The sequence below is a fragment of the Theropithecus gelada genome, chromosome X (assembly GCF_003255815.1).
Source record: "Theropithecus gelada isolate Dixy chromosome X, Tgel_1.0, whole genome shotgun sequence".
NCBI lineage: Eukaryota > Metazoa > Chordata > Mammalia > Primates > Cercopithecidae > Theropithecus > Theropithecus gelada.
This window is the reverse complement of record NC_037689.1, coordinates 58,099,575-58,116,162: the sequence shown is the minus strand read 5'-3', so window position 1 is coordinate 58,116,162 and position 16,588 is coordinate 58,099,575. Positions and strand designations below refer to the sequence as shown.

Below are 16,588 nucleotides of genomic sequence, written 5' to 3'. Positions count from 1 at the left end.
ACATGATACACCCATGACATGTATGCTAGCTTCAAAACCGGGATTGCCTTACACCTGGAATTGGAAGACTTAATTTTCTCTTGAATCACAGATGTCCTGGACACTTCACAGACAATTTCCAGTACTTTTTCATCTGAGAAGCATTGAACATTTCTACAGGATTTCTATAGCATATCATCAAAAAATCAGTCTAGCAAACACAGATCACTAAGGATTTTCAACTAATGCATAGCAAACAACCTTTGTATTTTTCAAAGTATTATTTCCTGATAGAAACTTATAAATAACATTTTTGATATAAGATTCAATGTAATCAAATTAATGATTTTAAATACACATTGCCAGTTAGCTGAATAATGATAACCTACATGTGCTTCTCTTTTTTGTCCAACTTTGATGTATAATTGACAAATAAAGAGTATATGTATTTAGAACATAAATTATGTTCTGATATAAGTATACCTTGTGCAGTGATTCCCAAAATCAAGCTAATTAACATCTTCATCACTTCACATAGTCACTATTTTGTGTATATGTGTGTAGTGAGAATATAAGATATACTCTCTTAGCTAAGTAAAATGTGCTTCTCTGAATGTATATTTGCCACCCATAGCTATCAATAGAAGCAAAATATTTCACTTTTGTAGTTAATATTTATTTTTCTATGGACTGGAAGCAATGATAACTTTTGATCGGATAAAGGTAATTTACTAGCCTTTTACACTGATAGTCAGAAGTAGATACAGACTGTATCCACCAGATAGCACATCCTTGTCTTGTACAGACACTAGAGGAGGGACAGAAATTGCCTTGAAAGAGCTTAACATCTTGTTGCAGGAAAATCAAATCCATAACAGGAAAACAATGAATTAAAAAAAAATCCCCCAATCAGAAGTCAATGAATACATAACAATACAGCAACAACTAATTGTTATCCTGTTATTTCCAACTCCAACAATCACAACTCAGGACCACAGAATTCATTATGATACCCGCCCCACCTTATTTTGTCAACAGTGAAAAATCTCAATCTCATTATCTAAAATATTTTTATGTATTGGTTAAACCCTAGGATGTATATACAGTGCTTTCAGAATTGCAAAGCCATACCCCTGTGAAAAACTAGAGGAAGGTGTGTTTGTATAGTTCTTTACTTTAGTCTTAGACTATACAGTCATATTTCTTTACAATTAAATAAGCTCATTTCTTTTTCATTACCATCAGTGAGGTTGTCCAACATTTGTAACCCAGTTATATTCATTTGTCACAGCCTGCATTTTGTCCTTAATTACTTACATATCTTGGTTGATTTTATAAAATTACTTACACTAGCATTCACTCTTTGTGGTACACACTTATAGGAACTTGAGGAATACATTTTCATGTACCTGCCATCACATTTCCATATAGAAAAGTGTGATCACCCCCAAAATTCCAAGGGGCTGCACCGTTGTAGTCAATCCCTACCCTCATCTGTTAGCACCTGGCAAACACTGATGTATTTTTAATCTCAATATCTTCACCTTTACCAAAATGCCATAAAACTTGAATCACACAATATCAATATGTAGTCTTGTGGGGGTCTTGTTGTTTTGGCTTCTTTTACTTAGTGAAATTCATTTAAGATGCACCCGTTGTGTGAATCAATAGTTGTTACTGTTTTCATTGTTGAATAGTGCTGTATTTCATGGATGTCACAGAGATGAGGTATCCATTCATCAATTGAAGGGCATTTGGTTTGTCTTCAGTTTAGAGGCAATTATGAAAATCCACTATGAACTATCTCATGTAGGGCTTACTGTGATCAGCAATTCTTTTAAAAAATTTTTTTTTATTTCCATAGGTTTTGGGGGGAGTTGGTGGTATCTGATTACATAAGGAAGTTCTTTAGTGGTGACTTGTGAGATTTTGTTGCACACAGAACCCAAGTAGTATTCACTGAACCCAATTTGTAGCCTTTTATCCCTCACTCCCTTCTCACCCTTTCCCTGGGAGTCCCAAAGTCCATTGTATCATTCTTATGCCTTTGCATCCTCATAGCTTAGCTCCCACTTACGAGTGAGAACATAACAATGTTTGGTAATTCTAATGTATTTTGGTGAAATAGCTGGAAAAGAGATTTCTGGATTATATAGTAATTGTAATGAGCAACTTATATATGCCTTTTTTCTATCTCTCTATCTTTTTCGGTGATGTATATTTTCAGAAATTCTGACTACTTTTCAAATTTGGTTGTTTATTTTCTTGTTGTTGAGTTTGGAGAGTTCTTTATGTATTCTACATGCAATAAATTTGTGGAATATAATATTCAAAAATATTTTCCCCCAGTCTGTAGCTTGTCTTTTCATTCTCTTAATAGTGTCTTTCACAAAGCAGAAATTTTAATATGGTAAAGTCCAATACATATAGATATGTACATACATGTATATATGTGTATATATACATATGTATATAAAAGTTGTGTGGGTTTATATTTAGATCTATGATCTACTTTGAGATAATTTTAGTACAAAGTGTGAGGTACAAGTCAATGCTAATTTTTTTACATATGCACCTCCAATTATTCAAGTACTATCTATTGAAAACACTAGCCCTAACTTGATTTAATTGCTTTTGCACTTTTGTAAGCAAAAACACCCAGTTGATTATATTTGTGTAGATATATTCCTTGTCTCTCAATTCTATTCTTTTGATCTATGCATCTATTCTTTTGTCAATACCATCTGGTCTTAATTATTGTAGTTTCAAAATTTCTTCCACCTTTTCAAAATTGTTTTGGCTATTTTAATGGCAATGCCTTTATATATACATTTTAAAGCCAACTTATTGGTATCTATCTATAAGAATATGTGATGGTATTTTCACTGGAATTGAATTGAATCTATAGATCAATTTGATAGCCTAATAACATTTAGTCTTCCAATGCCATGTGCATACTATGTATTTCTCTATTGAGTTCTCATCGATTGCTTTCATCAGTGTTTTGTAGTTTATAGCATATATATTTCTAACTTATTTTGTTACACATACTCATAGTAAGTACTTAATATTAGATACTTAACTAGTTCTTCTATGTTAAACGGTATATTTTTATTTTAAATTCCAATTGTTTACTGCCAATATATAGAAATATAATTTAATTGTATAGTGATCATATATCCTCTGACCTTGATAAATGCACATAGTATTTCTAGGAGCTTTTTATAGATTGTTTAGGATTTTCTACTTGACAGAAATGTTGAATTCCAGTCCCTTTCTCGGGGCAAGAGGTGGTTTGTTATTTTCTTTTTTTCCTTTTTCTTTCTTTCTTTCTTTCCTTTTTTTTTTGAAACTGCAATTAGTATTCACCAGAGCCCTTTGGGTGACAGTATGTGTTGTCCTTAAATTAACATAGATGAACACATCTGTTCTATAAGATATTGCTATGGTTTGAATGTCCCCTCTAAATCTCATGTTCAAATTTCATTGCCATTTCAATGGTTAATACCAACCAATACAGGTGGGACTTTTAGGAGGTAATTAGATCATGAGAACTCTGGCTTCATGAACTGAGTAATGCTGTTATCTCAGGAGTATGTTAGTTATGTTGGGAGTTTGGCCCTCTTTTTCTATCTTTCTTGCATGCTCTTACTTTTTATCATCTTCTCTAGCTATGGGATGCCGACCATAATGTAATAATGCAGCAAGAAGGCTCTCATCAAATGCAACCCAATTATATTGGAATTTCCAGCCTCCAGAGTCATCCCCCAAATAAACTTCTATTGTTTATAAATTACCCAATCTGTAGTATTCTGTTATAGCAACACTAAATGGACTAAGACAGATATACAGAAGTTGGAGTGAATTGCCTGCCCCTACACTAGGTACTAAGGAGTACACATTCTCTAGACTCACTTTAGTCATTTCTGTGAGCAACACGTGAAGTTTGTGGAGTAAACACCTGCAAGAAGATGCAGAATCTATAACTGTGGCCACTAGGAGCTTCATGATCTCTCAATAGTGTATACTTGGCCTCTACCAATACACCCATCACCCTAACTCAACTATTCTTAATGGTGTCCATCTCTATCTACAAGTAGACCATTGCTATCATCTCATTTCTTCCAGTAAAAACCAACTCACCCTTTGTTGCCCTACAATCTCAGCTTTATGTTAAGGTTCAAGAAAAATAGAGAATTTGCTGTTGGTCTGACCTTCATTGTTGTTATAAGGGTGGGAGAAAACAGTTTCCAGTTCTCTATCTCCCTGGGTAGAAACCAGGGCACCTATTTTTGTTCATCCCATCACAACTTTGAATCTGCTTTGATATTATTACTTGTTGAATACCAGTAGACATGGGCTGTAGATGTTCAAACAAGGCTCTCAGTAAGAATAGGATGACAATGATTCTTCCAAGATGATGTTGTGAAAAAGTAAAGACAAAACTTCAAAGCTCTTCTCTAATCTCTGATCCTACGCCTGTGTCTTGTCTTTTATACTCAAGGCTGCTGCCAAGCCCTCATCACAGTTTATCACAGCTTTGATATATCAAGGATTTTCTCTGCTTTTATGATAGTTCCTCTGATATAAGCTACTCTCTTTTCTATACTCCCTCTAAGGATTTGCTACCCAAAGTGAGCTAAGTGAATCAGCAGCACCTACATCAAATGGAAACTTGTTGAAAATGCAGAATTTCTGGACTCACCCGACACCTAGTAACATATAAAAGCATGTTAACAAAATCTCCAAGTATTCATATTATCATCTGAGACGTGTTGGTCAATGGTGGTTTCTTTTGGAGAGAGAACCAGCACTCTAATGTAGTAGTCATTTGTCAGAAACCAGAAAATCCAAGTGATGCTCCACACATTTTTAAAACTTTTAATTTGGAAGTTATGTTTTTATCCAGTTTTACATTACATCACTTCTGATATTCAGGTATATTTAAATAGTATAAAAATACTGGTCTTTATAGTATTATGAATTAGAGATGTGTTTGTTAAATACAAAATTTAATCAGAAATTTTAGAAAAAATAAGTCAATTTACTTATGAATACAATAATTGTTACATGAATTTTATGTTAGATGACTATAATAGTACATTTTTATGAAAGTTATATTAAGATATAATTCACATAACACAAATTTCATGCAATTCAATTGTTCAATTCATTGTTGTTTAGTATAGTCATATAGCTGTGCAATCATCACTACTATCTGCTTTTAAAATATTTTTATCAACTCATAAAGAAACTCGATACTCATTAACTGTCACTTCTCATTTCTCTCTTCCCTCATACCATGGACATAAATGAATCTACTTTCCATCACTATGGAGTTGTCTATTATGGACATCTCATAGAAATACAATTATAAAATATGTGCCCTCTTGTGTTCTGGTGTCTTTTATTTAGCATAACATTTTCAAGGTTCATTCATGTTGCAGCATGTATAAATATTTCATTTCTTTTTATTGCTGAATAACATTCCACTTTGGGAATATACCACATTTTCTTTATGGACATTTGTGTTTCTAATTTTTGGCTATTATGAAAAATGCTGCTGTGAACATTTATGTAAAAGGTTTTGTAATCATATATTTTCAATTATCTTGAGTATAAACCAATGAGTACACTTGTTGAATCATATTGCTAATCTATTTCTCAAAAGACTTTTTTTTTTTAATAGCAGTTTTGCATTCATGGCAGAATTGTTCAAAAAGGGCAGAGATTTCCCATATACTCCCTGCCCCCGTGCATGCATAACCTCTCTCATTAGTTAATCTAATTTTAACATTTTGAGAAACTGTCAAACAGTTTTGCAAAGTGGTTGCATCATTTTACAATCCCTCTAGCAACATATGAGGTTTCCGATTTCTATGAATTCTTGCCAACACTTGTTACAGTCTTTATTTTTTAAACTAATAAATTTAATTTCTGTGGCTACATAGTAGGTGCATATATCTATAGGATACATGAGATGTTTTGATATAGGCATTCAATGTGAAATAAGCACATCATGAAGAATGGGGCATCCATCTCCTCAAGCATTTATCCATTGAGTTGCAAACAATCTGATAACATCATTTTAACAAGTACAGTTGTTATTGACTATAGTCACCCTGCTGTGCTATCAAATAGTAGGTCTTATTCTTTCTAACTATTCTTTTTTGTACCCATTAACTATCCCCACCTCCCCCAGCCTCCCACTACCCTTTCCAGTCCGTGGTAACCATTCTTCTACTCTCTGTCCATGACTTCAGTTGTTCTGATATTTAGATTCCACAAATAAGTGAGAACATGCAATGTTTGTTTATCTGTGCATGGCTTATTTCACTTAACATAATGATTTCCAGTTCCATTCATTTTGTTGTAAATGATAGGATATCGTTCTTTTTTATGGCTGAATAGTACCCCATTGTGTGTGTATGTACCACATTTTTTTTTTATCTCTTCATCTGCTGATGGACACTTAGGTTGCTTCCAAATCTTAGCTATGGTGAACAGTGCTGCAACAAACTGTTAAGTGCAGATATCTGTTCAATATACTGGTTTCCTCTCTTTTGAATATATACCCAGCAGTGTGATTCCTGGATTATACTGTAGCTCAATTTTTAGTTTTTTGAGGAACCTCCAAACTGTTCTCCATAGTGATTGTACTAATTTACATTCGCCCCAACAGTGTACAAGGACTCCCTTTTCTCCACATCCTCACCAGCATTTTTTATTGCCTGTCTTTTGGATACAAGCCATTCTAACTGTGGTTAAATGATATCTCACTGTAGTTTTGATTTGCATTTCTCTGATGATCAATGATGTTGAGCACCTTTTCATGTGCCTATTTACCATTTGTATGTCTTCTTTTGAGAAATATCTATTCAAATTTTTTTGCCTATTTTTTTATCAGATTATTAAATTTTTTGCTCCTACAGAGTTGTTTGAGCTCCTTATATATTGTGGTTATTAATCCCTTATCAGATGATATTTGGCAAATTTTTCTCCCATTTCTGTGGGTTGTCTCTTTACTTTGTTGATTATATCCATTGCCGTGCAGAAGCTTTTACATTTGACTTTTTAAAAATTTTAGTTACAGAAGTTGGTGCCATATGCTAACTTACTGTGATTTTGCTTTGCATTTCCCAAATTACTAATTATGCTGAACATCTTTTAATGTGCTTGTGGGTCATTTACTTATTTTCCTTTTAGAAATGTCTATTCAACTATTTTGCACATTTTTAAATTGGGTTGTCTTTTTATCACTGACTTGTGTTTTTTATATATTCTTCATACAAGTCTCTTGCTAGATACATAATTTTGCTGTTACTGTGTCCATTGAAATATTCCTTTTTCTTCATTTTTATTTCATTAATATGATGTACTACATGGACTGGCATTTATGTAAAAACAGCTTTGTACTCCTAAGATAGATTTCATCTCCTGATTATATTTTATTATTTTTCTATATTGCTGGATTCTATTTGCTAGTAATTTCAGATTTCCATGTCTATCTTCATAAAACATAACATAGGGCTTTTCGAATTTTGTTTTGAAACACTTCTGAAATGCAGTGTGGTATATTCTTTAATGCAGACAGATAGTCTTGCTTGTAAAGGTAGCTGAGTTATGAAGATATGTGAACTCTAAATCATTATAAGATCAGCCACATATAATAGTTATGAGCCACATGAAATGTCATATAAAGTAATGCATATAATACTTGATAGAACTTCTATATAAGTGACCAATAAATTGGAAATTAAGTAAAATATTTTCAGTATCAAGCGAAAAACTGCTATGGAGAAAGATTGAATTAAAACAGAAGATGCTATAAGAAAAAATATTGAAAATAAAAAGAAATCAATTACAGAAGTTGCATATAATAGAATAGATACAATAATTTATGAATAATTTTGTGCTAATATTTAAAAAATCTTAGATAAAGCTCATTAATTTCATGAAAATATGTTACAAAATCTCACTCTAGGAGAAACGGAAAATAAGAATAATTCTGTAACAATTAAACAATTAACTTGTTATTTAAAATAATCCGACAAAGAAAAAAATCTAGATGGTCTTATCAGTGAATACTATAAAATTCAAAAAACAAGAAATGTCACTAACACAGAAACTCTTTCAATGTCTCCAAAAAAAGAATGTTCTCCAGGTAATTGTTTAAGGTTTGCATTAACTGTATTAAAAGAAAATAAAATGGTAGAAAAAAATTGCAGACTAATTATCATTCAAGTAAGTTAAAACAATCAACTAAAATAACAGTAAATTCTTTCTGGTAAGTTATATAAAAATAATTTAACTATCATGGAAAATTTGAGTTTGTGCCAGGATGCAAGGTTAATTCACATTTTTAAATAAATTTAATTTGCCAAATTAATATATATATACTCAATATTACTGATAATAAAATTCCTAGAAAAACTAAAGAGAGGAGACAACTTTCAGGATGTAATGAAAATAATCTACAAAATAATCATATAGCAAATACCATACTTAATAATTAAATGTTAAATATGCTGTTTAAGATTATACAAAAATATCAGGTATAATACAAGAGCATCTATGTTAATAGAATATTTTAATAAACATCTTCATATCTCAGTTTCAAGCAATATTGCAGAATTTAAATGAGCACCTAAAATATCTTCTATGCCAAATTTACAAAGAAATGTGTATTTTAGAATAGGTTTTAAATCCTTTAAAACCTCACACATTTTGAGAATATAAAAAAGTGCAGAACAAAGCAAAGCAATTCACTTACAGTGGAGGAGTTATCAGGCTTATCTTAGTTTTTCACAGCTACTTTATAGGCATAACATAGTGGGAGCACCGTGCACAGTGTACAGAGAAATATAAAAACCCTAAATTTTATACTTAGTAAGATACTATTCACATACAAATCACTCTAACGTAGTTACAAAGAGAACTAAGAGAATAGAAATTCTTGAAGTGCTTAGAAAAATAAAATTATTATGCCCTCTCTCACCACTCCAAGTCAACATAGTATTGGAAGTTCTGGCCAGGGCAATCAGGCAAGAGAAAAGAAATAAAGGGTATTCAAATAGGAAGAGATGAAGGAAAATTGTCTCTGTTTGCAGATGACATGATTGCATATTTAGAAAACCCCATCATCTCAGCCCAAAATCTCCTTAAGATGATAAGCAACTTCAGCAAAGTCTCAGGATACAAAATCAATGTGCAAAAATAACCAGCATTCCTATACACCAATAATAGACAAACAGAGAGCCAAATCATGAGTGAACTGCCATTCACAATTGCTACAAAGAGAATAAAATACCTAGGAATACAACTTACAAGGGATGTGAAGGACCTCTTCAAGGAGAACTACAAACCACTGCTCAAGCAAATAAGAGAGGACACAAACAAATGGAAAAACATTCCATGCTTATGGATAGGAAGAATAAATATCATGAAAACGGCCATACTGCCCAAAGTAATTTATAGATTCAATGCTATCCCTATCAAGCTACCATTGACTTTCTTCACAGAATTGAAAACAACTACTTTAAACTTCATATGGAACCAAAAAAGAGCCCACATAGCCAAGACAATCCTGGACAAGAAGAACAAAGCTGGAGGCATCATGTTACCTGACTTCAAACTACACTACAAGGCTACAGTAACCAAAACAGCACGGTACTGGTACCAAAACAGATATATAGACCAATGGAACAGAACAGAGGCCTCAGAAATAATATCACACATCTACAACCATCTGATCTTCGACAAACCTGACACAAACAAGCAATGGGGAAAAGATTCCCTATTTAATAAATGTTGTTGGAAAAACTGGCTAGCCATATGCAGAAAACTGAAACTGGACCCCCTCCTTACACCTTATACAAAAATTAACTGAAGTTGGATTAAAGACTTAAACATAAAACCTAAAACCATAAAAACCCTCGAAGAAAACCTGGGCAATATCATTCTGGACATAGGCATGGGCAAAGACTTCATGTCTAAAACATCAAAAGCAATGCAACAAAAACCAAAATTGACAACTGGGATCTAATTAAACTAAAAACTTCCTGCACAGCAAAAGAGACTATCATCAGAGTGAACAGGCAACCTACAGAATGGGAGAAAATACTTGCAATCTATTCATCTGACAAAGGTCTAAAATCCAGAATCTACAAAGAACTTAAACAAATATATAAGAAAAAAACAACCCCATCAAAAAGTGGGCAAAGGATATGAACAGACACTTCTCAAAAGAAGACATTTGTGCAGCCAACAGTCATAGGAAAAAATGCTCATCATCACTGGTCATTAGAGAAATGAAAGTCAAAAACACAATGAGATACCATTTCATGCCAGTTAGAATGGCAATCATTAAATTAAAAAGTCAGGAAACAACAGATGCTGGAGAGGATGTGGAGAAATAGGAATGCTTACACAGTTGGTAGGAGTGTAAATTAGTTCAACCGTTGTGGAAGACAGTGTGGCAATTTCTCAGGGATCTAGAACTAGAAACACCATTTGACCCAGCATTCCCATTACTGGGTATATACTCAAAGGATTACAAATCATTCTACTATAAAGACACATGCACACGTATGTTTATTGCATCACTATTCACAATAGCAAAGACTTGGAACCAACTCAAATGTCCATCAATAATGGACTGGATAAAGAAAATGTGGCACATATATACCATGGAATACTATGCAGCCATAAAAAGGATGAGTTCATGTCCTTCGCAGGGACATGGATGAAGCCGGAAACCATCATTCTCAGCAAACTATCACATGAACAGAAAACCAAACACTGCATATTCTCACAAATAAGTGGGAGTTGAACAATGAGAACACATGGACATAGGGAGGGAAACATCACACACCAGGGCTTGCCAGGGGTTGGGGGCCTAGGAGAGGGATGACGTTAGGAGAAATACCTAATGTAGGTGATGGGTAGATGGGTGCAGCAAACCACCATGGCACGTGTGTACCTATGTAACAGAACTGCACATTCTGCACATGTACCCCAGTACTTAAAGTATAATATAAAATAATAATAATAATAATGATAATAATTTTGAAGGGAAAAATAAAACAAAAGCGAAAAAAACAGAAAGAAAATTATTATGGTATTTATCCATCTAATAGTGAAATGCAGTAAAAATGGAAGTTCCTGGTAACATTACACATGGTTGAATAGTAGTAACAGAATATAAGTGTTACACATATTTATAACGTAGGCATAGTAAATGTAGCAAAAATGATGACACTGAGGGAGGAAAGTGAGAGGAAATGAGAGTACTATTTAGACAATACATTAAAAGGTAAGAATTCTTCAAAAATGAATTATCTACACAATAACCCTGAACATTATGGAATATGATAGTTGCTTGTCTCTCACATTTCTTAACTTTCTGTTTATAATGATATCACAAACACGGTTATTTCTCTGACCATTACAAAGGATGACAGTTTGTCCTGATAATGGGATTAAAGACAGAAGAAAGCTAAATTGGAAATCACTGGAGTCAGGCATGGAAACACTGATAAAACAGTTGGTGAATAAACATATGAAAAATATAGAAAAATACTTATGTATTTTTCTGTACTAAAAAATGCTAAATTATATGTGTATGTGAGTGTGTATATATTTATATAATATTTATAATTCTATTGATTTTTTTCAGTTCAATAAGCAACCAAGCATTCCAATTATAAAGATAATAAAAATTTTATTTAATCAACTTGTGAATGTATTGTGAGTGATAAAGATTTCCACTTGCTACTCAAGAGACTAGATTAATTTCCAAGGTCTATGCAGCTGACTTGCTTCTTTTTACTAGAATTTATCTGACATGATAGAAGGGATTTGGGCTCTTTTGTTCACTACTACATCTCTAATCCCTAGAACAGTGCTAAACATATAAATTGGTGATTAATAGATATTTGTTAACCAAATGACAGTTTTAGTGGCTTCTGTCCTTGTGAGGATTATTTTAAATAAATTATCATACAAAAATCAGATAATATATTCACTTATTTTTCCTTCAAGTTATTTACAATCTTGGTATTTATTTATTTATGCATTTTTGGTATGTGGTATGTAATACAGAGATAATTTTACTTGTATTCCAAAGTATCAGCCAATTGATCTAGCTCTATTTACTGAGTGAACTAATATTTATTATGGATTTTGAAATGTCACACTCATTATACTAAATTCTATTATATACATTCATTGTTCTGAGTTCCCTGTTGTTTTCAATGCAATTGTGAATATTCCTAAAATGTTAAAAATATATATTTTTTATGAATCGAGGGTGGAGCAAGATAGCAGAATAAATGGCTCTCTTGATCATCCCCCAGCAAAGACACAAATTTGACAACTATCTACACAAAAGAAACACCTCCATAAGAAGCAAAAATGAGGTGAACACTCACAGTACCTGGCTTTAAGTTCATATCACTAAAAGAGGCAATGAAGAGGTAGGAAAAACAGTCTTAAATTGCAGAAACCATCCCTCCCCTAAGCCTTGGCAGTTGCAGTGTGGGGCAGAGAGCATTTCTGCACTGGGGATAGGGATACTGCAGCAATTGTGAAGTACTGAACTCAGTGCTGCCCTATTATAATAGAAAACAAAACTGGACCGAACTCAGTTGATGACCAGCCACAGAGGGAACATACAAACCAGGCATAGCCAGAAGGGAATCACCAATCACAGTGGTCAAAACTTGAGTTTGCACAAGGTTCAACACCACAGACTAAAGTCCTCTTGGACCCTAGATGAACTTGAAGGGCAATATGGGCCACAAGGATGGTAACTCCTAGGCAAGTCCTGTTGCTGAACTGGACTCAGAGCCAGAGGACTTGGGGGCTGCAACCTATTGGGACACTAGCATAGGCAGAGATAAAGGAGTGTTGGCATCACCTCTTCCCTACCCCCCCATGCTGCACAGTTTGTGGCTCCAAAGGAGATTCTTTCCCTCCACCTGAGAAGAGAGGGAAGAGTTGGGAGAACCCTGTCTTGCATCTTCAGTACCAGTTCAGGCACAGCAGGATAAGGAACTTTTCAGAGTTGTGAGGTCTTCTTTCTAGAACTTAGCTCCTGGACACCACTTCTAGACACATCCAGAGCCAGAAGGGAACCCACTGCCATGAAAGGAAGGTCCTAGTCTTGGCAGGATTCACCAACTGCTAACCAAAGAGGCCTTGGGCCCTGAAAACCAGCAGCAATACCCAGGTACAATGTTGAGGAACTTGGATGAGACTCTGAGACTTGCTGGATTCAGGTGAGACTCAGCACATCCCCAGGTGTGGTGGCTATGGGGTAAGACTACTTTCACCTGAGAAAAGCAGAGGAAACACTAAAGAGAACTTTGTCTTGCACCTAAGACAGCAGCATGACCACAGTGGGTAGAGCACCAAGTGGGCTCCTGAAGTCCCCAATTCCAGAACTTGACTCTTGGATGGCATTTCTCAACTTGCTCTGGGACAAAAGGGCACCCACAGTCCTGAAGGGGAAGTCGTAGTCCATGCAGAAGTCACTACAAGCTTACTGAAGAGCCCTCGGGCCTAAAAAAACATCAGTGGTCTGGCAGTACTCACTGTGGGCCTGTGGTGGTGGCCACAGGGTAAGGCTCCTCTGCGTTTGGAAAAGGGAGGAAAGAGTGGGAAAGACTGTGTCTTATGGTTTTAGTGCCAGCTTAGCTGCAATACAATCGGACACCAGGTAGACTATAAAGGTTTCCGACTTTAGTCCCTGGCTGTTGAACAGTACCCCAGGACACACTTGGGACCTGGGGGAACTCACCACCCTGAAAAGAAGGGAATAAGCCTAGATAGCTTTGCCACCTGATGATTGTAGAGACCCAGGACCTTGAGCAAACATAAGCAGTAGCTAGGGAGTGGTTACAGCAGGCCTTGGGTAAGACCCAGTGCTGTGCTCACCACAGTCCTAAGACTAGCAACTACAGAGGTGTCTGTGTCACTACACCCTTAGCTCCAGGTGTCTCAGAACAGAGAACAAGACTTCATTTGCTTGAGAGAAAGTAAAGAAAGAGAACAAGAGTCTCTGCCTGATAATCCAGAAAATTCCTCTGGATTTTATCCAAGACCATCAAGGCAATAGCTCTATGAGTCTGCAAGAACCACAACACTGCTGGGCGTGGGGTGCCCCCTAAAGCAGATACAGCTTGGAACATGACATTGAAGTCCTTTTGAGTATCAGGAAAGCTACTCCAAGAAGGATGGGTACGAACAAGCCCAGACTGAGAATAGTACAATAAATGTTGAGTTCTTCAATGCCCAGTCACTGAAGAACATATACAAGCATCAGTACTATTCAGAAAAACATGACTTCACCAAATGAACTAAATGAATCACCAAGTACAAATCACAGAGAAACACAGATTGGTGACCATTTAGACACATAATTCAAAATAGATGTTTTGAGGAAACTCAAAGAAATTCAAGATAATATGGAGAAGGAATTCAGAATTCTATTGGGTAAGTTTAACAAAGACTAAAATAATTAAAAAGAATCAAGCAGAATTCTGGAGCTGAAACATGCAATTGGCATACTAAAAAATGCATCAAAGTCCTTTAATAGCAGAATTGATCAGCAAAAGAAAGCATTACTAAGCTTGAAGATCGGCTATTTGAATATATACAGTCAGCAGAGACAAAAGAAAAATGAAAAAAAAGTAGCATGTCTACAAAACCTAGAGAATAACCTCAAAAGGGCAAATCTAAGGTTTGTTGACGTTAGAGAGGAGGTAGAGAAAGAGATACGACTATAAAGATTATTCAAAGGGATAATAACAGAGAACTTCCCAAACCTACAGATAGAGATTAATATCCAAGTATAAGAAGGCTATAGAACAGCAAACAAATTTAACCCAAAGAAGACTTACCGCCAGCAATTTAAAAATCAAACTCCCAAAGATCAAGGATATAGACAGAATCCTAAAAGCAGTAAGAGAAAAGAAACAAATAACATAAAATTGTGCTCCAATAAATCTGGCAGTGGACTTTTCAGTGGAAACCTTACAGGCCAGGACAGAGTGGCATGACATATTTAAAGTAATAAAGGGGAAAAGGAAGAAAAACAAAAAACCTTTTGCTCTAGAATACTATATTCAGCAAAAATGTCCATCAAACATGGAGGAGAAATAAAGAGTTTATTAGACAAACAAAAGCTTAGGGATTTCATTAATACCATACCTGTTCTACAAGAAATGCTACAAGGAGTAATTCAATCAGAAAGAAGAGGACATTAATGCGCAAGAAAAAATCATCTGATAGTACTAAACAAATTAGTAATAATAAGTACACAGAAAATGCAGAGTATAATAACATTGTAAGTGGTGTGTAAACCCCACTTTCAATGTATCAAGACTGAACGATGAGCCAATTAAAACCAATAACTACAAAAGCATTACAAGACATAGACAGTACTATACAATACAAAAAGAAACAAAAAGTTCAGAAGATGGGGAGGGATGAAGTTAAAACATAGAATTCTTAAGGGCTTTCTTTTGACTTGTTTGTTTAGGCAAGCAGTGTGAAGTTGTTATCAAGTTAAATAATGGGTTATAAGACAATATTTGCAAGCCTAATGGTAACTTCAAACCAAAAAACATGCAATGGATACAGAAAAAATATAAAGCAAAATAATAAATCACAGAATCATAGAAAATCACCCTCGCTAAAAGAAGACAGAAAGGAAAGAAAGAAGAAAGAGAAGACCAAAAAACAACCAGAAAACAAGCAGAAAAATGGCAAAATTGATAACTACTTACTTATCAATAATAATATTGAATGTAAATGAACTAAACTCTCCAATCAATACATACAGTGTGGCTGAATAGATAATAAAAAACAATGCTCAATGATTTGATGATGAAAAGAAACACACTTCACCTATAAAGATACACATAGACTAAAATTATAAAGGGGTGGAAAAAATCTTTCATGCCAATGGAAACCAAAAATGAGCAGGAGTCCCTATACTTACATCAGACAAAATAGATTTCAAGACAAAAACTATCAGAAGAGACAAAGAAGGTCACTATATAATGATAAATTGGTCAATTCAGCAAGAGGCAAAAAAATTGCAAATATATATGCAACAAACACTGGAGCACCCAATATGTAAAGCAGATGTTATTAGAGCTTAAGAGACAGATATAACCCAATATAATAATAGCTGGAGACTTCAACACCCCACTTTCAACATTTGACAGCTCTTTCAGACAGAAAATCAACAAAGAAACATCAGACTTCATCTGCACTACAGACAAAATGGACCTAATAGACAGTTACAGAACATTTAATCTGAAGGCTACAGAATACACATTGTTTTCCTCAGCACATGGATCATTCTCAAAAATAGATTATATGTTAAGGCACAAAAAGTCTTAAAATTTTTAAAAAAATGAATCATATCAAGCATCTTCCCTGAACACAATGGAATAAAATAAGAAAGGAATAATGAGATAAATTTTGGAAACTATACAAATACATAGAAATTAAACAATATGTTTTCAATGACCAATGGATTAATGGAGAAATTACAAAGGAAATTGAAAAATTTCTTGAAACAAATTATAATGGAAAC

General features: G+C 34.3%; 1 protein-coding gene across 1 annotated transcript in view; it reads right to left on the bottom strand.

The window, feature by feature from the left end:
- CFAP47 (cilia and flagella associated protein 47) overlaps positions 1 to 16,588 on the bottom strand; it is a 434,654-nt gene that overhangs the window by 234,427 nt on the left and 183,639 nt on the right. The gene's annotated exons all lie outside the window — the stretch shown is intronic.